At 42.5% G+C, this 22,731-nt stretch overlaps 1 long non-coding RNA gene across 1 annotated transcript; it reads left to right on the top strand.

Moving 5' to 3' along the window:
* The first annotated feature begins 526 nt into the window (after positions 1-526).
* LOC137284636 (uncharacterized) lies at positions 527-19,605 on the top strand. The gene is made up of 3 exons (XR_010956915.1): positions 527-644; positions 18,366-18,445; positions 19,165-19,605. It is a non-coding gene; the product is annotated as an uncharacterized lncRNA (long non-coding RNA).
* The last annotated feature ends 3,126 nt before the right edge of the window (positions 19,606-22,731 follow it).

Below are 22,731 nucleotides of genomic sequence, written 5' to 3'. Positions count from 1 at the left end.
AGATACAATAGTTTACCTATTGTGCGTTTATCAAGTTAAAAAACGAGAAAATCAACTCATAATTACAGTGGGCGAGGTGGGTTTTACGCCGCGTTCAGCAATACTACAGCGGGGTACACATTTGGGAATCTAACCCAGGCTAACCCATGATCCTACATACTCATAGGAAAAACATTAAAAGCACGTAGGGTTCATTGTAAGATTCTGGCCAAAGCAACTTTGCCTGGATTAGACTACAACTGTTGCAGGGATCACTCTGGAACCGAGCAACACTCACTCACCCACTCACTCAAGCGCACGGCACAAAATATACTGCCGTTCGTCCCAATGGGTCTCGTACATCAAACTGTCTGAATCTTATAAAGACTACCTGATTAGATCTCTCATAAAAACCGATTAAGGGATTCACAGCACATGTGCTTAGCATCCATGTCACGTATAAACATCACATATCGGATTTATAACACGTCATCAAGCTCTAAACATGTGGGGAATGTAAACGACTTAACGTTATCTCTGATATAGCCTTCCTATGTGGTATGAATGTTAATAGGATTAGCGAAGAGGACAGCTCCAGAGGGGATCCTCCCATGAGGTCTATCCTCGTTGACCAACATCTGTGATCCGTCAAGATCCGGGTTAGGGTAAGTCTTCAGTATTTCATGCTTGTCGTAAGAGACGATCGGGTGGTCATTTTCGTAGATCGATGCTCATGATGTAAATCACTGAATTGTCTGTCACTGACTTGATTATTTACTGACCACCGTCATATTGCTGGACGTTGCTGAGCGTGGTGTTGAACAACAAACAACCCACCTTTCCACATACATCAAACCCTCATGTCCAGTAAGTGTGAGGTGAAATGGCGTTTAAGCGTCGTTACCAATATTATTTTATTTATGTTGCGACGTGGATGTATATGTGTGCGTGTCGCAAGGCACTTGTCTTTCGAGGTTCTCCCAGTTGCCATGCCATTGCCGTACAATGAGACTTCTCCCATGCATCTCAGATTAATGTTGTCAGAAATATAAATCGTCCTTCAGCAAAACATCTATTGTGATTAATCAAATCTATCCCACTGTAAAAAAAACCCAGAACATAAAAACAAAACATTTTATTGTGGAAATGACTTTCGTAAAACAGTTTAGACTGGAATTATCATACGAAAGTAATAACAAATGTTATGTGACTCAATGGTTGTCACAGCCAGACAAGTGTGGGTATGAGTTTAGGGTGGGCCATCCCGTATTTTGAACCTTAATACGCTTACCAGTTTAACTATGTCCTAAACACACTTAGTGCGTAAAAATGATGGCGCTTGGGTTTGTTAGGACATCATCATCGACGAACGCCTTTCCATAATCATCAGAAGTCGACTGTACGATTTCCACTTACCAACATGAGCTCATGAACCACTGTCAAATAGTGAGTATACCCTTCCTTCAAGGAGATGATCGTGCCCCTAGTCACAAACACGTGCAAAGGCAAGTCAATAGATAGGCTTAGAAATCACAACAGCACACAGTAAAAGTCAAACCAGGGAATTGCAAACAGACACATTTTTGTCATTGACGTATCAAATTTGGAAATGCCCTCTACTTGTCTGCCACAAAACTGTTTATAAGTTTTTTTACTAAGGTCTGGGTCCCGATTCATTCGTAAGTACTCGTGTCATTCAGAAAAGGCGGATGGTGTCTAGTACTCCTCTCGTGGCCATGTTTACAACTGGGTCTTGTCTAAGCGCAAACGGGCATGGAGATGAAAACAGTCTAGTACCTTTATCAAGGAAATATAACTCTGAATTTCCAAACGTGGCTTTTAGAAGATCCTACATCCCGTGGGCAAAACAGCAATACGGCCACTTCCTTTGCAAATATGTTTTACTTTTGAAAGTTGTTCATCCTTTACCTCAAAGTTTATGTTTAAATTATGCTTGGTTTAGTCAAAGAATGTACGTCTTTGGTATAGTTTAGTGAAGTTTCAAAGTTCAACGGTTCCGCCATTTTCATGCATTTTACAATTCACGATTTGACTGGTTTGCTACTATTCTTGGCAATAATCTCGTACGAGAGGGGTACGAGTCTTCCTGTCACGGAAAGAGACGAGTAGTTACGAATGGCTCCCGATCGACAAAGCGTTCATAACGTTACGAGAGGACGTAACTCTATAGTTTATCACAGGCTTACGAATGTCGTAGCCCTTTGAACGCTTCTTGGATCGGGACCCAGGACTTTTGTAAAGTTGATCAAGCAGCTTTTGGACAAGAATCACATCTGGCACTTCGAAATATTTGTATCTCAAATCTTGTTAAGTTTAGACACCAAAGGCTGGTGCTGATGCATTGTTTCACGTAAGAGGAAAGTTGTCCTCCGAAGTCTCTTTTTGTGTGTAAGGTGTTTAAAGAATTGTCGCACTGTGGATAAATAAGCTACTTTTGGTTGTTTTTTGTGAGGACGACATCGCGAATATGTTGTCCACTTGATCCAATAAACCCATCTCGTAGCAGTTCAATGCGTGTCTATTTCCTGTTCAGAACCCGTTTCGGAAAGCTTCAACATACAGTCATTAGTTTCATATTTGCTACTGTAGTTATGAGGTTTTGAATAGAAGACAAACATGAACGGCTCCCTTTCTGAGATTTAATTTTTTCGGAACTTGCACTTCATTAGCTGTTCAATACATATTCGAGAATTCGAGAGTGATGCATTTGGACACGGGATCATCGTTGTTCTTTGGACCTTTGTTTCGGCTACTGTTTTCAGACTGGTAAGTACATATTTATGTTCGTGTTGTAAGGAGGGGCAAATGTATTGTGCGTTCTGTTTCAGCCTGTCAGCAGGTTTTATGTGTATATACTACTGAGCTTTAGGAATACGGTACCCTCGGATGTATATTTCAGTATCTTTCTTCGGTGATCTATGTATTTGCGTGCTTGAGAAGCATATTAGTCGTTCAATACACGCCTACTTGAAGTGCTGTGGATAAGTTTGTATAAATCTCTTAACAGATAAGGGTTTATGAGATATCCCTGCAGTACTCCTGTTATTGTTTAAATAAAATCTGGTGTCTCTCGTTTCTTGATAACACCACGAGTGTTGTAGCTGTAATGCAACTACTGAGAGGAATGAAAAGATGGATTTACAACACCGAGTTACCCTATATGGACAGACTCCAACTGGGATGGCAGTTTATTCAAGGTGGAGCGTGCTAGTCGGTCTGCTTGTGTCTGAACTTAATGTCACATGTGAGATACACCGCGATGTATGGGTGGGGCACTGAGCGACTTATAAGGTCAGTGAGATAGGATAGGGTGGGGAATATTCCGATTCAAAGGGAGGGGTTATAAGAAACTCGGGAAGCCCCCTGCAAGTGCATGGCCTTGGGTTCAGTTGTGTCATGCAGGGATAAACTGGGTGCGGTCTGTCATGGAAACTGCATGGTACAACAGTGAGATACTAACGAAACCAGTGAATAATTCTTGTGTCGGTATGTAGGGATGACAGTTGAGGGCGGGTGGTGAGACGATTTGGATAAGGATGGGCCGGTAGGGGGTGGGGTGAGGGGTGGGGGGTGGTAGGAGGTTGGGTAGAGGTTCGGGTGGTTGACGAGTTGTGTGCGTGATCTAACCTTCTTAGGGCGGGGCTGTCCTAAACTCAAGACATACATGTGTATAATTAAAGATGACTCTCCTTGGGTGTGGTGACAATGTGTCCCCATTTACTATTCAATATGCTCTGATGAATGACCTGATTTGTTTGCATTCCGCGGAGTCCCGTGTCCTGGGCCTTTAAACCTTCAAACCCAATATGCACTGCTGTGGGAACACAAATACACAACATGAATATATCACACCCCAGTGAATCTCCCTGTATTGTACCTGGTAGCATGTTAAACGACTATGGTCATAAACAACAACAGTTAGTCCGAGCATGGTCTGTATTTATATCCTCTGAACAAAACCTTTTACAGATGCTCATGAAGAAGAGAGTTAGTGGATGAGCGTCAGGCGACACTTGAAATGGGTATCACACAATGTACCTATGGGGGGAAATGAATCCGGGTCTTCAGTGTGACGAGAGAACCCCTTAACCACTAGACCATCCCACCGCCCCATGAAGGAGAGAACCACCAGAAGCATTTTCACAGAAGCATTTTCACAGAAGCATTTTTACAGCACGTCCGTTACATTCAATGTTGATAAAAATTTTAATTCATGAGTAAAATGGAAGTTGAACTGTATTTGACTACATCGGATATATTATTGCTGGTGCATATGCCCAAAGTGCGTAACCGAGACATCTGGTACACCTGAGCTTCTGCCTGACAGACAAGAACATGAAAGTACACTCAGGGAAACTGGAAACAACTATAACAACCCACAAACGTATTCAAAACGATAGTTCTCGGTAAGCAAAAATAAAAATGGGGAAAAAAAACAAACGAAAACGAAACAAAACCTGGTATCTGGTATCAAATCCACTAAGCGCCAAAAGATGCGTTACCGTCCTTTATGAAGTACTTAAAACTTATCAAAGACATGTTAAATGGTATTAGTTTACAGGAAGGCTTAACAACACAGTTTTTTTATTGACCATATGATTCCATAGTGTTTGGTTATAAAATGCAGCAAAATGTTTCATCCTCCGTTGAACAGATTTTACGAAATTCATTGATTAAGGAGGTGAACGTTCAGTGTCAACGAAGAATGAACATTTCTGGGATTCATTTTTTTGAACATCCAATATAGGTAGTACCTTGCCTGCTACCGAAGTGTTTGAATGCCATTTACAAGAGGATACAGTGGAAACAGACCATTCTAACTTTAAGGTTTAGTAGAGACAACAAAACAGTATGTGGCAGTGAGACATTTGGATGTAGCATTTAAACATTGTACTGGAGATCTATGTTAACATGTTATATATTGGACACTGTAGCGTATCATGTCAATGTCTTCCCATGTATCACACGATACTTGGTAGAGGGTGAAGAAACGGGTGTCACGAAGCAACTACATAGGTTACAAAGTGAGTGAGTGAATTGAGTTTACCACCGCAGTTACCAACCAATATTCTAGCAATATCACGGTGCGGGACACCAGAAATGGCCTTCACACATCGTACCCCTGTGGGGAATCGAACCCGAGTTTCAGCGTGGTTAGCGATCGCCTTAGCCACTAGGCTACTAAACAGCCCAGTGAGAGAGTGGCGTGGTTTAACGCCGCTTTGAAGTAGTTATATCACTCTATTGCGGGGAAGGAAGTCTTTAGTAATGGAGGTCTTTGGCGTTGAGCACATTGGCGAGAAGCAAGCGCTTTCATGGGGACAAATGATCTACGGCATATGGTCTAGGCGGCATGTTTTCTACTGCCTAGACTGTATCGATAATTCCTTTTGTGAGTCCTGTCTTTTTTGCAACGCCGGTAACTTGTAGGTTGAATCATGTGTTAAGCGCCAGACTGACCAAATGGTGGGTGAGGGACTGAATGAGAGTTTGCCTGTCATTAGGCATGAGGTAAAGAACATTCAACGAGCTGGAGTCTCTGCTTTGCCTGTGCTTATAAAAAACGAAACTTTATTAAATCGAACAGAAGCTTTACCCTAGAAATCCATTTAAATTCAAAATGTCCGGATTAAAAACTATGTTTCGGGATAAGGAATATATATCTGAATATATGATGCAGTTCCCAGGCGCATTCGCCCGGTTACAGAAGTGTCAGAATTAACTTCGTCCGGAGTACTAAAGTTCCAGTTTACTGTGTACAAAATCATGCTTCTTACACATGCTGGTACGTGTTTCCACATGACAATGCCATCAACTTATTTACCGTCACCATCTCTTTGTACACAAATGATGAATGTCTGTGTTCAGGGCTATGTGGCTACAAAAGAGCCGATCGACCCTTCACGGTTACCGCTGACTGGGTTCCGTCTACGTCCAGGGCGCTCCACACAGCAGAGTCCGTCAGGACCTTCAGAAATGCTTTATCACTGTCTGTTTGAGCGTCGTGGCTCTCCTGAGTTCATATATGTAGATGCACCTTTCGTGAATGATAGCCACGTAGCTACTGAGTAGAACCAAGAAAAACGCCTTAGTCTCTGAAAATACACCATTAAAAAGTACGGGATATTGAATATACAAGTTTGATAAACTGCAAGTAATTAATGCAATGAGGAAGCAGATAATGAAGAGATTATTAAGGGAAAATGTGACAATTTATTCCATTCCTTTGGAAATGTTTCATCAGTATGGATATATATTACTTTTCTTCTCATATGTACTGGCTAGTGGTATGGTCTCAAAATGGAATATGCCGTCGTTTTTCAATGGTGTACATAGTTTTGATACAAACACAAATAAACTTTTCAGCTGAAACGGTGCCCCAGTTGCATCGCTGAGTCTGATTCTGAAGGAATCTAGACTAGCTTCGTTTAATGCTTTAGCATTGCGGCAAACGTTATACGGAAGAGACATTAATGTGGTACAGGGAGTGTGAGACATAATTATGTAGCCCACAATACCAAATTCTACACTTTGGAATCGTTATGGCCTATATTTTGGTCGTATTAAATACTTTAAGGCTTCATAATCATTTGTTTGTTTACAGGTGTCCTAGTTACAAGGTGAACACTGCCGTTGATGAAACCTTTCGTTAGTTTGCTTATTGAATTGTGTCTTGGCTATTGAAGGGGCATCTTTGTGTTAACGCTGTTTGATAATGTTATAGCAATTCCCCTGCGTTTGGTCTGTGTGTGATAGAAGTCTTCAGTGCTGAGGACAAAAGCGTACAACCTATTGGCTTTCATTATTGACCATGTTAAAGACCAATGCTTGTCACCATCCATTAGGCCATGTGCTCAATATTCATGCAGTTGGTCAATGAACACGTGGACACTATTTCAACAGTGGGGTAAACCTTGTTTGTGTTAACATGATGAGTTCCGTGTCGACAAGACTTTTTGGAGGGTAGGAGGTGCAATACTCATTACTGGATAGGCCTTCTACTGCTGTCTAGAGAACATTTAAGATAAAACTTTTCTAGCTGTTGACCCAGAACTAGGTAAATCCATCTCTTCTCGACGCCGCTTTGAAGTTTTGAAATATCGTTTTTTTCGATTATAGGGAATGTAGGGAACACATATATGAAGGTGGGGAGGTGTACATTAAATGTATGAGCAAGATCGAGGGTATATACATGTGTATACATATAAGACCCTCTCACACTGGGCGTCTCACTTTAACAACGTACATTCCCTGGCTTCCCTGCTCCCCCTACCGAGCAATATCTAATTACTGTCCTATATATTTTCAATCAGCAAGACCGCCCTTCACATAATGACTTATCGTACGTCAACTCCGTAGCCACCAGCCCTAGCCGATCAGCGATCAGTTGTAAATTCATCATACGAGGGAATGCACTTTTTCAGATCGATATTAAGTCGACGGAGAGACAAACATCCCTCTCGTGTTCTAAGCTAAGTTATGTGTCAATTTACAGATGAATTACAGGACTGGCTATGCTCTGTTACCTCGGAGCATAACCCACCTTCTAAAAAGCGATGACCCTTCCAGACGGTCACCAACGAACCATCAGCGACTGTCGCTATTGGATCAACGCATACAGCGAATATCTTACGTGTGATATAGAGTATGTTGTTATCCCAAGCCTTTTTGTGGGCGTTCAGGTGGCTGAGTCACCTGAGTGGGGACAATGGGGGCTTTCAGGCGACGGATAGGCCCGCCTTCAGAATAGAGAGCTTCCTCACATGAAAACAAGTTTTGAATGGCCATAACTGAATTGTAGTTAGGTTTCATAGGCGGTTAGGTTTTCTGAATTCGTGATTTCGCGCTATCAGTTTTTATTGTCCTGCCCAGTAATGGCAACACCGAATATTTGTTTACGGAGTCGCATTTGTGGGCTGCAACTATTGTGTCGATACTGTGTTCAACGTGTGTTCTTGTATTACGAAATACAATCTGCTCATGTGTAAAATTAATGGTGAAAAACACCCCCAGACAAAATGAGCCGCAAAACGACAACTTTCAAAGTCAGAATAGAAAGTTTAGAAAGCCAATGTCAAAATTCAAAGTAATATATCATTCGGTGGTAGTCAACAGGTTAAAAGTGAAATACCTGTTCTATGTTAGTTTGATATGCACAGGTAACGAGCAATGGTATTCCACATCTACACATTAACATGGTTGTGTAATGACAAAGGCATCTAGGACACAGACATGCTTGATGTCAAGGACTATAGATACCAGGTAAAAGCCTAATGTTATATGGAACTGTCGGATTTCCAAAGCACGGGATATGCTTTCACCTGTTATCTCCCTAACTCTAAAACCCTTAAGATTCGAAAGAAAAAACAGTTGCATGCGCGAACGATTCTACAGTGGGGTTTCACACGACAGCAAATCCCCCAAGTGTCGCCCAAGTGACCCTTATTTGAATACGTCTCTAGCAATCTGAGGTACTTTGTCGGTAGATGAAGCTAAATTGATCGGGTGGCAATTTCACTTCATATGTTATGCGAAGAAGCAGAAAAATTAGACCAGTTCATATACCATGCAAAAAACGCCGAAACGTCTCGTCACTTCATATACCATATGCAAAGAAAGGGGAAAATAGGTCACTTCATATACCATGCGAAGGAGAAGAAAATTAATCTACTAGGTCGCGTATATTTACTGATAATGTTGTCTCTTCACATACCAAATAAATGCAAGAAACAGAAACAACAGTTACTGTTAATGTTAGTGAGGTAGGTCCATGGACGTTCTCGTCATCTAGAGAACGGTGTTTGTCTCACGTTATGTCTGGTCATGAATATATGGCATTCCAACGCTTCATGCTCCTCTTCATAAATATTACAGATATAATATGTATTTCACAGCCTGTCTATCAGCTGAATTGACTAGTGTGATCTTCTCTTGCATCATTCTGAGGACACACCCACAGACCTATGGCAGGCATATAGTGTATATTTCTCCGTTCAGCTATTTCCCATGAGTTTCTCTGGAGTGTGTCGTTTACATATGTGAGGATGCACAAGCGCTCCATCCGACACTGATATGTTGTAGATATATGATGTGGCGGCACAGAAATGAATTCACCGACCCACGCATTCCCCCAAGGCCGCCTTATAGGTGAGCCGGTTTCCTAGCATGGCTGCAGTCAACAGTTGTCGAGGTATGTGGGTGGTTGGTTGGATGACGATCTGGCCTCTCTCTCTCTCTCTCTTTCTCTCTCTCTCTCTCTCGCTCTCTCTCTCTCTCTCTCTCTCTCTCTCTCTCTCTCTCTCTCTCTCCACACATGCACAAACCGACCCTCTCACTCACACACGCACCTCATATTTGGAGCTCAGACCATTGACATACACGCCACACAGCAAACTCCAACCAAGACAAAGTAGACGGCATCGACCTGAAAATCCAGTGACTGATATTATGAGCTACTTCCCCTTCTCAATTCTCAGAATCACCAAGTCTGACCATCTCCACCCATCCATTCCTGGCCACAAGCGGTCACACGGTTCCCTACAGGTTAAGATGACCTACTTATTTTCAGATATACATAGTTTGAGAAATGTTGAACAGTAAATGTCTGAAACGAATCCTTCACTTACCTAAACTAATGTGTTGCTTTGGCATCGCAATAATATTAACATTCCTGAAAACCAAAAGTCCCAGTTGTACGTTTATACACAGTTTCATGAAGAAATATTGATCGATTCCACACCTTCAAGCCTTCAACAAAGATAAAATGTATGTATATGCATGTGGATGTAATAATGTTATGTGAACACAAAGCCAGCATTGCAATTTGTAAATGCATTGCTCGCACGGGAATTTGGTACCTATGAACAGGTGTCCCTTTGAACGTAAAGACAACGTGCCCAAGGGACCATCAGCGCTGGTTTCATGTAATTAGCTAACTGTTTTGCCACTTGTGCTTGGAAAACAACCAATAATTCATATGCTTCTCCACCACGCATGGATCGCTGTGGAGAGGTCGGGAGATCGGCCATCGCTTGTGTCCAAGGTGACACTGTCACGTAGTCATGCAATTGGTCCCGAATGAGCTGTAAACAGAGATGGCACTGCAGATATTCTTTCCTTAATTTCCTCAGAGTCTGACAATTTCATTAACACGTACATTCATTTGCATGTGGATCATTAGATTTATCCGCCTACATATAGTTCGTAAGAGAATGCCACAAAATTAAAAGTGAAATGCATTGGAGATTGCATTGGTACGGTTAGACGTCTCGTTATATTTTATGCATTTAGGGTTGATTAAACATGGTGATGATAATTACTGGTTAGTGTCTAAAGTATATAGCTGTTGAGTCTTACTATGCGCTACAGATTCAATGTTACACATGAGAAAACTTGATGAAGAAAAATTCCATTGAAAAATTGTCAACACTATAAATATATGGGTAAACAATTTCTGCAAAAACGCCTATTTCGAAGTATACGTCCCCAACATCACATGCTTGTCACAAGTGAATCTTTGTTCGTTCATTCATTCACCCACTCATTCGCTGTGTCCATCACCTAATCAATAAAGCAAGCAAGCAAGCAACCAACCAACCAACCAACCAACCAAGCAACTAACTAACCAACCAACCAACCAACCAACCAATCAACCAACCAATCAATCAATCAATCAAATATTGAAGTTCCAAATTTATAAATACAGTGTAGATCAGATCTGAATCCGCCAGCCACCTATACACGGATCTGTTCTCATGCTGTCAACCACCAGTGCACCTATGCCTACCTCGTTATTCACCCAGCTGGACTATACTGCTGACTGCGAAACATGGCCCATGCGTTTAAAGTAACGCTGACGTTCCTGCAAACGTTGTTATGACGGTATGTAACATAACGAACTCATTGTCCTGGCACACTACAGTCGTAACATTCTCCCTCATGTGTAGCTCCCAAACCAAATATTTGCTTTTTTTCTTCTCTAGTCTGAAGTTTGGCCGCATTTCAACCATTTACACTGGATCTACTCTCAAGATACTATTCAGTTTCTCTCCCTGGTGAATCTATACGCAGGGGTGGGGATGCCATGCCCCAGCGTTTCCGGCGTATGTCTGATCATCCAGCATCCACATACGCGCTACGACAGAGGGTGCCAATTAAAGCGTTCACTCGTCACGCCGAAGGTCCGGCTTCGATTCCCCACATGGGTAAAATGTGTGTCGCCCATCGATGTTGCTGTAACTTTGCTAGACAGACTCAGTCACTGAAGGTGGTACAGGTCATTCACATGATTTCCCTTAACATCCACACACGCATACGCACACGCATACGCACACGCACACGCGTTAATACTCTCTAAACAGAATCTCCGAGACCTGCTTTCCAAACTTAGCTTGGGAGCCCTTTTGTATGGTGAACCTTTCGCCACAAATATTTAGGCTTAAATATCTCAGTGATATTGTTTCAATCCGAAAGTCCGTATATTTCAGGTTAGCGATGACCTATAGTGCTGGCTGCAAACAAGATATGTGTTATCTGATTTCAGGGTTAGCAGTTGTGACGAACCTTGAGTCTCACATTCTATTCAAATTGAACTTGGGTAACAAAAAGGCAGTGAAACAAAACCCGCTGCAACAACTACAGTCAGTTTATACAGACCCTGAAACAGTCTCACAATCCCTGAACCACATTATTTCCCTCCTGCCCAGTCCTACAATGCTAAATCCCTAAATGAAGTAAGTCTAGATTTCCCTACGTCAGTTCCCATCTTACTGGGTCTCCTTTTCAGTTTAAATAGGTTTATTCATTACAACCAAAATTATATATACTCAGAGACTAAGCGTTAGTAGAACCCCGAAACAAATATGCAAAATATAACCTGCGCAAGTCAAAAACATGTCGCAATGTACAGCTCTTCTTTTTCTGAAGATGAAGAAAGTCTAAGAGCTCCTTTTCATGGTCCTTTTTTCCTAAATATAATTTAGAAACTCTTTTACTGTAACATGTATTCATTTTAGAACCTGGATGTTAGTCTACAATAATTGCTGCATGTGCTCTTGGGCGTCAACACATTGGTCAACACTGATGGGTGGTAACGTCACGCGATGTTGTTCAAAGTGAGACATCGGAAACATATTTGAAGTAGCCGTGTCTACCAGTGAAGGACAAAGCTATGGAAACAATCTACGTGTTGTGTTTGTAGTGGTCTTCACACAGGGCAATTGTTCCACCGTTTGCATTGATGCATGTGTCTTTACAGGACTGTCTGCTGTCTAATGTTTTGCTGATAAATCTGTTGCAAAAACACATGCAGGTTAAAAAGTAAAAAGCGTTCAGAAGACATTCAGTTCATTTGTCTATGGCACTCGACAGAACCCAAGATGCACTCCTAAAGCTTATTGTATCGGAATATGAGGGTTGAGCGAGGAGAAAGTGAAGGAGATTTTCCCTGGACAAGGCCACTTGAACCAGTTCAAGGCGATGTGAAATGTTGAAGTTCTCTTCAGCCAGCCCGGGCTCAGGTCCGCTTATTGCACGCGCACTTACAATATTCCTCTCCACAGTTGCCAGAACATCTTCCCGGCCTGCCCTTCGCACAGTGCACATAGAGAGTAAGCTCGACACAATCTAGGCCAATCAGGAACCGTTATTGATCTGCTCCCATCTCCCTGCTGCCATCGTCTGGGAGATGATCGTAATACAATTACGTCGAAGTGACCTTGTTCTCTCAGTACTGAGTTGCAACAAGCGATTTTAGGTCGAGCTGAGCTTCAGAAGATGTGTAGGATTCTTCCAACCTGCTTGCCCACACAGGGACGCCTTTTTGCCTACCAAGATCACAATGGGCAACACTGGTACTGTCATGCGTGGCCTAGTTTCCGGTGTCACCAGGTGGCGCTCAGCTACCAGGCTCTGACAGTAGACGACCGGCAGCTCCCCACACTTCCTCCTTCCGTGTGGGGCGATGATGCGGAGCCTGCAGTAACAAAGGGATGCTTCAGAGCTGACAATGGACTTTACGAGAGCGGACACACAGGACTAAAGGCCGCGAGAGGCTGACATTCATCAGATCGACACATCTCGAGAACTAATCTGCTTGGAGGAAGACAGCTAGGAACTGCCGCCTGCATATGAACCAGGGAAGGTGCGCGACTCCATACGCCGAGACAATAGCTATAGCAGAACCTACAACCATCATGCAAATGTCAAAGCTGGAGATATATTTACACAGTATACAGACCTGCGTTAGGCTTTATCTGGCTCTTTCCATTAGACAGACAGGTGTAATATTTGGTTAAGAAATATTGCCGGCTGTTGAATACAGCATAGTGTAATTCTTTTAGCTCAGTTCTTCAATGGCGCTGTTCACTACAACATATAAACCAGTATAATTTACATTACACTGGGTAACTATACTGTGCTGTTAAACAGACAAAGGGGTACTGTGGTTTCATATGGGGTGACTGATATGTGTGCAATCAAGATTAATGAAAGAGCCCAAATCAAAGTGTAACTCGATGAGCAGAATCAATATAAACACTAGTTCGAGAAAAACATTTTTCAGAAAGGGTGCATAGATTTCCATTGAGATCGACATAAGAGACGCACTTTAGACATCATAAAATGTTAAGGAAACAAAATGATATAACCAAACGTACTACTCAATGTGACTTAAAGAACACACATTTGTTCGTATTAATATCGTATGCCATATTAACTGGTTAACATGAAGAGTTCGTTAACTTCTTTTGAGCAGTATACTTAAGCGTTTGTTGTTCCTTCGTCGAGGTTCCTGCTTGTGAATATTCACCCCCTGAGACAAGCAGGTTGTTTACATGCACCTGGCTGAGTAAACCATTTTGATATGGAAATTAAAAACGACCTACTGTGTCACAAAAACAGCACAAAGAAGGGTGGTTCGACACCGTTGGTTCTGGGCGGTTCAGAAGTAATAAGTAAATATTGCGAACCAGAGTTTGTTCAAACGTCGTGTTTCTGTCTGTTGTCTTTGCTCTCATCGAGAGCACTAACAGGCAAATGGTGAAATATCATATTCTTAATAAAAATGTATTCAGTAAGGACATAGACTATTGATCTGATGATTAAATGAGGGTACTTGTGTGTACGAGTCCGCATTGATCGTGCGCTCCTGCTCTGTGTCTCCTGGTACCACTGATACTTTAATAATGTACATGATACGGGGCTGATACATGATACCGGGTACATAGGCCAGGGACATGGTACATGATACAGGGCTGATACATGATACGCGATGCTTGGTAGAGGGACAAGGTGCATAATATAGCGCTGATATGTGATACCGGGTACATGCTACAGGGAGAGGGTGAATGAAACAATGACAAGGGTACGTATTGTGACATATGTCGTATGTGAAACCCAGTGTTTGTGTGTTGTGACATATGACATATGACGTATGTGAAATCCAGACACTGTCTCTCGTCTACCCGTGCCGTGTGTGAACCCTAGACAGCGTTTCTATGTCACGACACATGTGTGTGAAACCCAGACCCTGTCGTATGTCGCTTGTAAAACGCAGACAGTAATTTGCACACGTAATGCAATTTCAATATGAAGTTATGAAACAGTTGTGTTTTGATTATCGGAATCAGACTTGCAAGGCCTGGCAAATGACATGAAGCAAGTACCCCTTTAACATGACTGACATCAATGATCTGGGGCCCCGCGATCGATTGATGAACGAGATCCTCGTCTTCGATGGAATCACGCTACCCAGACATCAACAGATATCATTTTCTTCTATTCCATGTTGCATTACGAACACACTAAGACCTAGTCCCTGGAATAAACATAGCATCTTCCATAACAAATAAAGACTGTTAGGCGTCACGTAAGTGCACTTCGCGAATTCTATTTCCAAGGCCATGTTAGTCTCTGTAGAATCCTTCTAGTTATTTCCACTGAAAATATGGCCATTTGTTAAGTTCGCATCTAGCTGCAGGCGTACTTCGCTGACGAAGGAACTAGATTCTGTGGGGCTGTAGTCGACTTTACACGTCACCAGGACACTTAATTGTCTTGTTCTGCAGTATTACACCGTTAAGCCTGGTAGGACACGAAGTCGCATTCATCTCTGTACTGATCAACCCCCGGCACGTTGAAGTTTCACTGAATGGTAACTTCAAATACGTACCCACCGTCCTTGGAAAATATGCATATGAGAACAAAGAAACTTAAAACATATATGTCCGACTCGTTCTCCAAACATCCGAGTCAAATACATCATGACTCGAAAATACAGATCTGATCCATCATATCACCTCGCAACTCATTTCAAATTGTTTTATAAATTTACAGCTTGAATTCAAACAAAAGTCGATATTTCTTTATTACAAAATCGTTATTTTTACTCCTCCAGAGGATAAAGGTCAAAGGTTCTTGATACAGCCTGAGGCTGAAACCTAATGTCATACAATGTCGGCAAATGTGCCGCCGCTGTCTAACATCGTTAAACTAGCCAGTGTACATGATGTTAATTGTTGAATCCATGGAACCTTTTACCCAGTGGCTTCTCGTCCTGGGCTGTAATGTACTCACACAATACATCAACACTTCAGTACAGCTGTCGTCGACGCTGTTTGTAGGGCCGTACTGTCGTGATGAATCTTCTTCTTGTTATTGAAGCGAAACATTCTGTTCCGCCAGCCTTTTATTTTACCGATAAATACGTCGATTGCTGAATCCTAACGTTATTGATTTTGTAATGAACTTAATGATTTATTCTGTCATCAAATATTGGTGTAGGGCGATTGCACATCTCCCCGTGGTGTTCCTGCCTACCTCTTGGCTCATTCACTTAATTCATTTGTTAATCAGCGCATTGTGGGTCGAATTGCAAAACGTCGTTGGCAAAGTTTTTAACGAAATGATACCTCGGGCAATATGCACTTATACCCCGGTAATTTATAGTCGATATCTTTCTAAAGAGGCCCTTCAGGTTTGTTGAAGATGTCGACTGACTTCTGAAGTCAGTGTGAATGATGACATTGTCCAGTTGCTGCGTTCTCGGTGCATCTGTCCTCAGTTTTCACTGTCAGTCATACTTTATCCTCCCGCAGCCTTCCAATGGCTGGTCTCGCAGCCATTTTCTGAAACATTCCGTTGTGTTGTGGTGCAGAAGATTGTGTGTATCCAAGAGCAAATGAGGTTGGAATACCGTCATGGTATTCACTTTCTGTGTTTGTTTACTTGTGGTTTAACACCGTTCTAGGCAATATTCCAGCCATATGGCGGCGGCCTGTAAATAATCGAGTCTGGATCAGAAAATCCAGTGATCAACAGAATGAGCATCAATTTACGTAATTTTTCAACCGATGATAATGGCGTCTCAGACGTATGCGGGTCAATGCACACCGACCCACCGGGTGTCATATGGATCAGTGCACCCTTACATTCCTGTTCTGTAACATAGGTGTCTGTCATGTGGCTCGATGCATCCTGACATTCCTTTTCTTTGACATAGGTGTCTGTCATGTGGGTCATTGCACCCTGAACCTCCTGTTCTGTGACGCACATACACGCCGTGTATTTATTCGCATACCCGGATTAAGACAGAGAGAGGCGGGCTGTAATTTACACAATTTCTATAGCCTGGTTTAGACCACTTTCAGAATTAGCTTCAATATATACTGAACAGCAAAAGAAACGCAACTCTGATTTTTGGTCAAGTTTTTAAACAGATGATATGAACATGAACGCTTACTTTTTATGAGATTTCATTTTGTTTCTAAACCTTCGTTTCTTTTGGTGTTCAGTATATTTCTTTTTCTTAAAGTACATTCTCGGCCGCTAAATCTAAACACCAACAGTAAACACATGCATGACCTTAACGTGTCAGAGGCCCTGGAAGTATCTGGCGTGCTGGTTACATTATAGTGTATATAATCTTGGACAGTATATTCACAGAACTGAATACGCGTGTTCAATGCTCTGCCCTCATATAACCGTGCCTACGTCATCCAGTTCCTTAGAAACAATACCTTTCGTGATTCACATCGCCTACCACAAGGCAATCTGAGCTTTACGATTGCCGTAAGTCAATGTGGTTTTATTGGATATCACGACAGTTCTACCACCACCGTTTGCAACGACGTACGAAAGAACGGCTTTCTGCAAGAACACATATCCTTGGTATATACAGGACAAGAAATGTATCAGTTGTACTTAGGATTTGTATGAAGCGGCAAATGGCGATTTATTATAACAGAATTTCAATACGCCATGATGTTATTCCAATAATGAAATCGAACATATGTTATATCTGAGATTACACTTTCTCTGCAATTATTTATAGATTACAAATTGAGTAAATTGCCCTCACCAAATAAAGTCATATCAAGAACTAATATTTGTAAATAGCTGTTAGTGGTCAGATATAAATTTCCCCGAAGGTGGCACGGGTACGGGTAAAGGGCCGCAAATCCATGAACCGATCGGTTTCTGGTGATTTAATATGTTTCATGTTTCGGGAGCTCGATATTTTCTTCATAGTGGTAAAACACTGATATCGCCATCACGACTGGCTCTGTCGGCGCAAGAAGCTGATATGAGGAGTAAGTGAGTTTTGTTTTACGCGTCATTCATCAATATTCCACCTAAACGTCGGCGGTCTGTAAATAATCGAGTCTGGACCAGACAACCCAGTGATCAACAGCATCAACATCTATCTTCGCAATTGGGATACGATGGCATGGCAACAAATTCATGGCGTTAAATCGAACTCACAATTTCACTCACATTTTTCACACCCACTACCCCACTCTTAGGAGGCAATGGGGTCATTGGTCCTTGTGCTAAGGCATTTACCCTTGATTCCTGCGTTTAATACACTGAATGGTATTAGCCGGGCGTTTTAGGTTTTGTGTGTACCAGTACTGCATCTCAGTCCCTGTTATCCAAATTTATTTGACCTTTAACAGAGATGGGCCCGTTTCCAGTAAACCTGTTATACAGAAGCCCACGCAAGTCTAGATTATGCTGCAAGTCTAGATTATCACAGTTTCGTTATATTTTATGATAATATTTGTTGGAAAGAGTTCCGTTCCCCCATATTCATTCTTCCGCAGATTAGCAGAGGTAACACTAAGTGGTTCAAGCCTATATATTGTACTTCATTTTGTTTAGTTATTTATGTGAGTCCTCTAGTAATTGATGTGTTAGGGTTTGTTAACAATTCTAGTATATATCAATTAATCAATATTATTTGGGATGGGGAACGGGAGGAACTCTTCCTGAATTTATATTTTTGTTTGCTGTAAAATTTGTCCATTTCAGTGACTCCGTCTGCTTCTCCAGGTTAAACGTGTTCAGTTGAAATCATATGTTTTCAGGGCCTAAACGTTAGTCTTAAACAGCTGTCCTGCGGGCTCTGATCACTGGTGGCGAGATTGCATGGCGTAAGGTCATTAAGGTAACCTTGCTCTCTTATAAATAAATTACAAAGATACGAGGCCACATGTTCGGTATGGATTTGAAAATGTTTTGTCATGTCGTGACGTCTCAATTCTCTAGCAAACAAAATACTCGCCTCGCGCGTAGTCTGCATGTGCGTGTACATATCGCACGTGACGTTGTCAATATACCGTGGCCGGCGTGTCAACATACGTGCATTGCTGGACGGGGAGCCTGACATGCTATTGTCTGTACGAGGCTGGGGAGCAATACCCCGTCCACGGATCATTAACTGTAGCTCAGATCAATGTACTTGATAAACCCTGACTCCCCACTCGTGGACAGTAATTTCATTTCATTCGTCCGCCCTAAGCTAGGGTCGTAAAAGTAGCGCTGTTATTGCATCTGAGGGTTTGGCTAGCTTGATGTATTCCAGCGTGTTTTTCAGTGTTCAATTACAGTGTCGGCTGTCAGTAGGTAACTGTGATTAAACATGCTTGTCATTCTGACCAGTATTCATACTATAAATGCATCATTCATGGTTTGTTTATCACCGACATAAGTTGTCAGCACTGTTTTTCTGTTCTTAATTATTGTAGTTCTTTAACTATTTATTTCATGCATTTAGTTTCTTTAATTTATTTTTAAGGGGTGGGGGTATGTGTGTTTCTAGCGTTGACGTTCTATGCTTATTTTGTATGACCTTGTCAATAACATATTATTTAATAATTTGTTCAGCATGCGTCACGGTCCGCTACGATGACAATTATAAAGTAATTGTCTTGCCGTGGCCTTCCCGTTCGCCTGGTCTAAACCCGAAAGAACACCTACTTGATCGACATGTACGTTAACGTCAAAACGCCTCAGAATTCTGCAAGAGCGATTTCGTCGGCATGTCCAATCTGTGCGGAGACGGTGTCGAGCAGTATTTGCTGCCAATGGTGCCCATACAGAGTGCTGACTTTGATGTCATCTTGTGGACTTCAGTGAGCAGAAACACAGAAATATAGGTTGTTGTATTGACAAACTGTTTATCTATAGACGTGTGAATGTTTACATATTTACCATGGGAATTACATGAAGTAATGAAGAGCGATTTGGGGCTAAAGTGAACGATTGCAAAAACCTGTATACAAAATCTGTCATTTCTGTTTCTTTTGAGCAAAGTGTTCAACTGGTCAGGCGTTTTTTATGTTTGGAAGACCTTATCAACCACTTAAGGACCGACAAGACCATCATTATACTCTTACAGCCCGCCAGTGAGAAGCAAGGAGGGAAACACTCCCCTGGACTTCATGATTGTTGGACACCACTACAGAACCGTGTTCCCTCTATCAGCCACTGCCCTCCCTGTCCACGTGTGTGCCTTTCAAGAGAGACACTATAAAGGAGGAATCAGTACATTGCCAAGTCAACAGGTTCTGAAAACTGATTGCTTTCAATTCTCAACACCTGTACAGTTCTGTTTTCCTAACCGACTATTCCAAAGCGGAATATTGAATGCGTGCGAGTGAGTGAAACTGCGTTTACACCGCTTTTAGAAATATTCCAGCAATATCACTGCAGGGAACACTAGGACTGCACTTCACACATTGTGTCCATGTGGGGAACCGAGCCCGTTCTTAGGCGTGACGAGCGGAAGGTTTAACCACTTTGCCACCTCCCCACCCCTCCAGAGTGGTAGAGAGTCTGCCTTGAGAGTGGCATGTCGATGGCTCCATCCACTGGCACTCTGCCTAATGGGGATAAACCGATGACTGGTTGGCTGGAACAGTACACCGTGTCTGTATGGAGTGTTTAACTGAAGCAAGGTATCTCTGTGGGGTGACACTATTAGAGTGAGTGAGTGAGTTTAGTTTTACGCCGCACTCAGCAATATTCCAGCTGTATGGCGGCGGTCTGTAAATAATCGAGTCTGGACCACACAGTCCAGTGATCAACAACATGAGCATCGATCTGCACAATTGGGAACCGATGACATGTATCAACCAAGTCAGCGAGCCTGACTACCCGATCCCGTTAGTGCCGCCTTTCATGGCAAGCATGGGTTGTTGAAGGCCTATTCTACCCCGGACCTTCACGGGTCGGCACTATTAGACAGGCACAAGCACATTGTGAGCCAAATAGCATCACACGCGGCCACGCTCAACATACACCCAAATAAATACATACGCACGTTAGCACTAACACGCATGCTATCAGCAGCGTGCATCAGCAAGAACACAAATACACACATATGCGCACGCACACACAAATACACACACATGCGTACGCGTCGCAACACACATGCTTCCATGCATGTGCAAGAATCTCACACCCGACTTTACACCTTATTTCAACCTGACCTCTCCAGACCCTCCCACCCAGCCAAGGATCTCCTAAACACACCAGAGCGTTCTTAAAAAATCCATTTTCCAGAATTACAGGTAGCTTTATGTCTTGCCATAGCATGGCATTGAATTTCAAACTATTCATTAGGTCGATCAGCAACAACATTGACTTCCAGTCTGTTGTGACGATGCCACGATGTAATTTGGACAAACCCCGGCTTTAGGGTTAGCGCTCTGTGGGTCATTCACCTCGAGGTGATCAGACTGGACGTCACGCCACCCTGAGGGCATGAGACCGCGGTCACCCCTCCACGCACCCGATATGTCATCTTACCTGAGGAGGTCTGTATTGTGCACTGCTTTAGGCCGGATTTTGGTAAACAACTGTGAGTGAATGTTGGTAATGGCAGCAATATACCAGCATATCATGCGTGTCTGTAACCATTGGTCGACGTCATGAACAATCACCGCGCCACTGAGTCACGATGACCTTTAAGTTACTTTTGGTCTAAAGCATTGGTTAGTGGGAACCACTGCAGCCCCTTCGGGAGTGAAAATAACCTTTTGTAATCTGAAAAGGCGAATGTGGGGTGAACAAACACCAGAGGGGGATACAAGCGACATGCCCTTTGCAAAAAACAACAAAAAAAAATTTAAGAATTAAAAAAAAACAATCAAGATCAATTATCAACACGCACTCAAAACATATACGTGTCAATGAATATTGCGTTTTAGTCGAATTATTTTGATATATTTGAAATGGCCGCCGACATCGACGTTTAATCTTTATAGGAGCCTGAACGCGATCAGTGTCTAGACGTGTGTCATTCAGGGAATTCATGGAAATAGGACGGCATGGTTGTCTCACAGACCTAGCCTTGCTCCAAGGCTGTACGGAATGCAAAGCTCATATATGTACAGTAATTCTGCTCTGTAAAGGGACAAGTCTAGAGAAGCGGTCAATACAAGGGCGTCAGTCTGTTAGTTATATTTGTGTAGAAATTGTCATTTAAACTATTGAGTATTACCATGGAGACTTGTGCAAGTCTACCACAGACCCTGAACCTTAATATTAATCCATGTAGCCAATACTGTAATGTAAAAGCCCCAAATGAAGTAAGCCCAAATCATAACGAGCAGGTCTGAATCTGCCACCTCACTCGGGCTTCCGCTTCACTTCAGGTTTCAAGTTCTGTGTTTCTATCAAGATTAAATATTTTCAGGGATTAAGCGTTAGTCTAGACGTTCAGGGATGGGCGGAAGGTAAAATACAACGGTTCAGGCTACTTGACACGGGGACCACATTGATGGCAGCAGTGACGGTAAAGGAAGGGTCACGTGCTGTGAAGGAGTATCTGTTTGCCCGTGAACCACTACTTCAGCATGTGATGTAGACAGGTAGGGTGTAACGATGTAGATCCCCGGCTTCAAGATAACAGAGGTACATCTTGTTTGCCACCTGCCCGAGGTATGCCTTATACATAGGTCAGTCTGCCCCGACTCCTTCCGGCAAAGAAAGGCCTGTGAGTCTGTCTGTCCAACTGAGAAGTGAAGTGGAGAATGAGAAGCCAAGGGCAAAATCACTATCCCCCATTGCCTCCCCGTCACCACCAACCCACCGTCCAACTCGCAACCGTTACACAAAACATGACACCTCTCGTCTCAGTGGTTCCAGTGCTAACGAATATTGTGATGACAAGCAATCATTAAGTGACTGAGTCAGTTGGGTTTTACGTCACACTCAGCAATATTCCAGCTATATGGCGGCGGACTGTAAAAAATCGAGTTTAGACCAGACAATCAAGTGATCAACAGCATGAGCATCCACCTGCGCAATTGGGAACCGATACTGAAGACGTTATGAATCAACCAGGTCATATATACTCATTGGAAAATGTTTCTTTGCAATGAGGACGAAGCGCACAACATGATGACATGTCATATTACGTCCTCAGTTGCACTTTGATGTTATGTT

Source organism: Haliotis asinina, chromosome 5, assembly GCF_037392515.1.
Source record: "Haliotis asinina isolate JCU_RB_2024 chromosome 5, JCU_Hal_asi_v2, whole genome shotgun sequence".
Taxonomy (NCBI): domain Eukaryota; kingdom Metazoa; phylum Mollusca; class Gastropoda; order Lepetellida; family Haliotidae; genus Haliotis; species Haliotis asinina.
The sequence above is the reverse complement of the archived record's forward strand: the minus strand, read 5'-3'. Positions and strand labels throughout refer to the sequence as shown.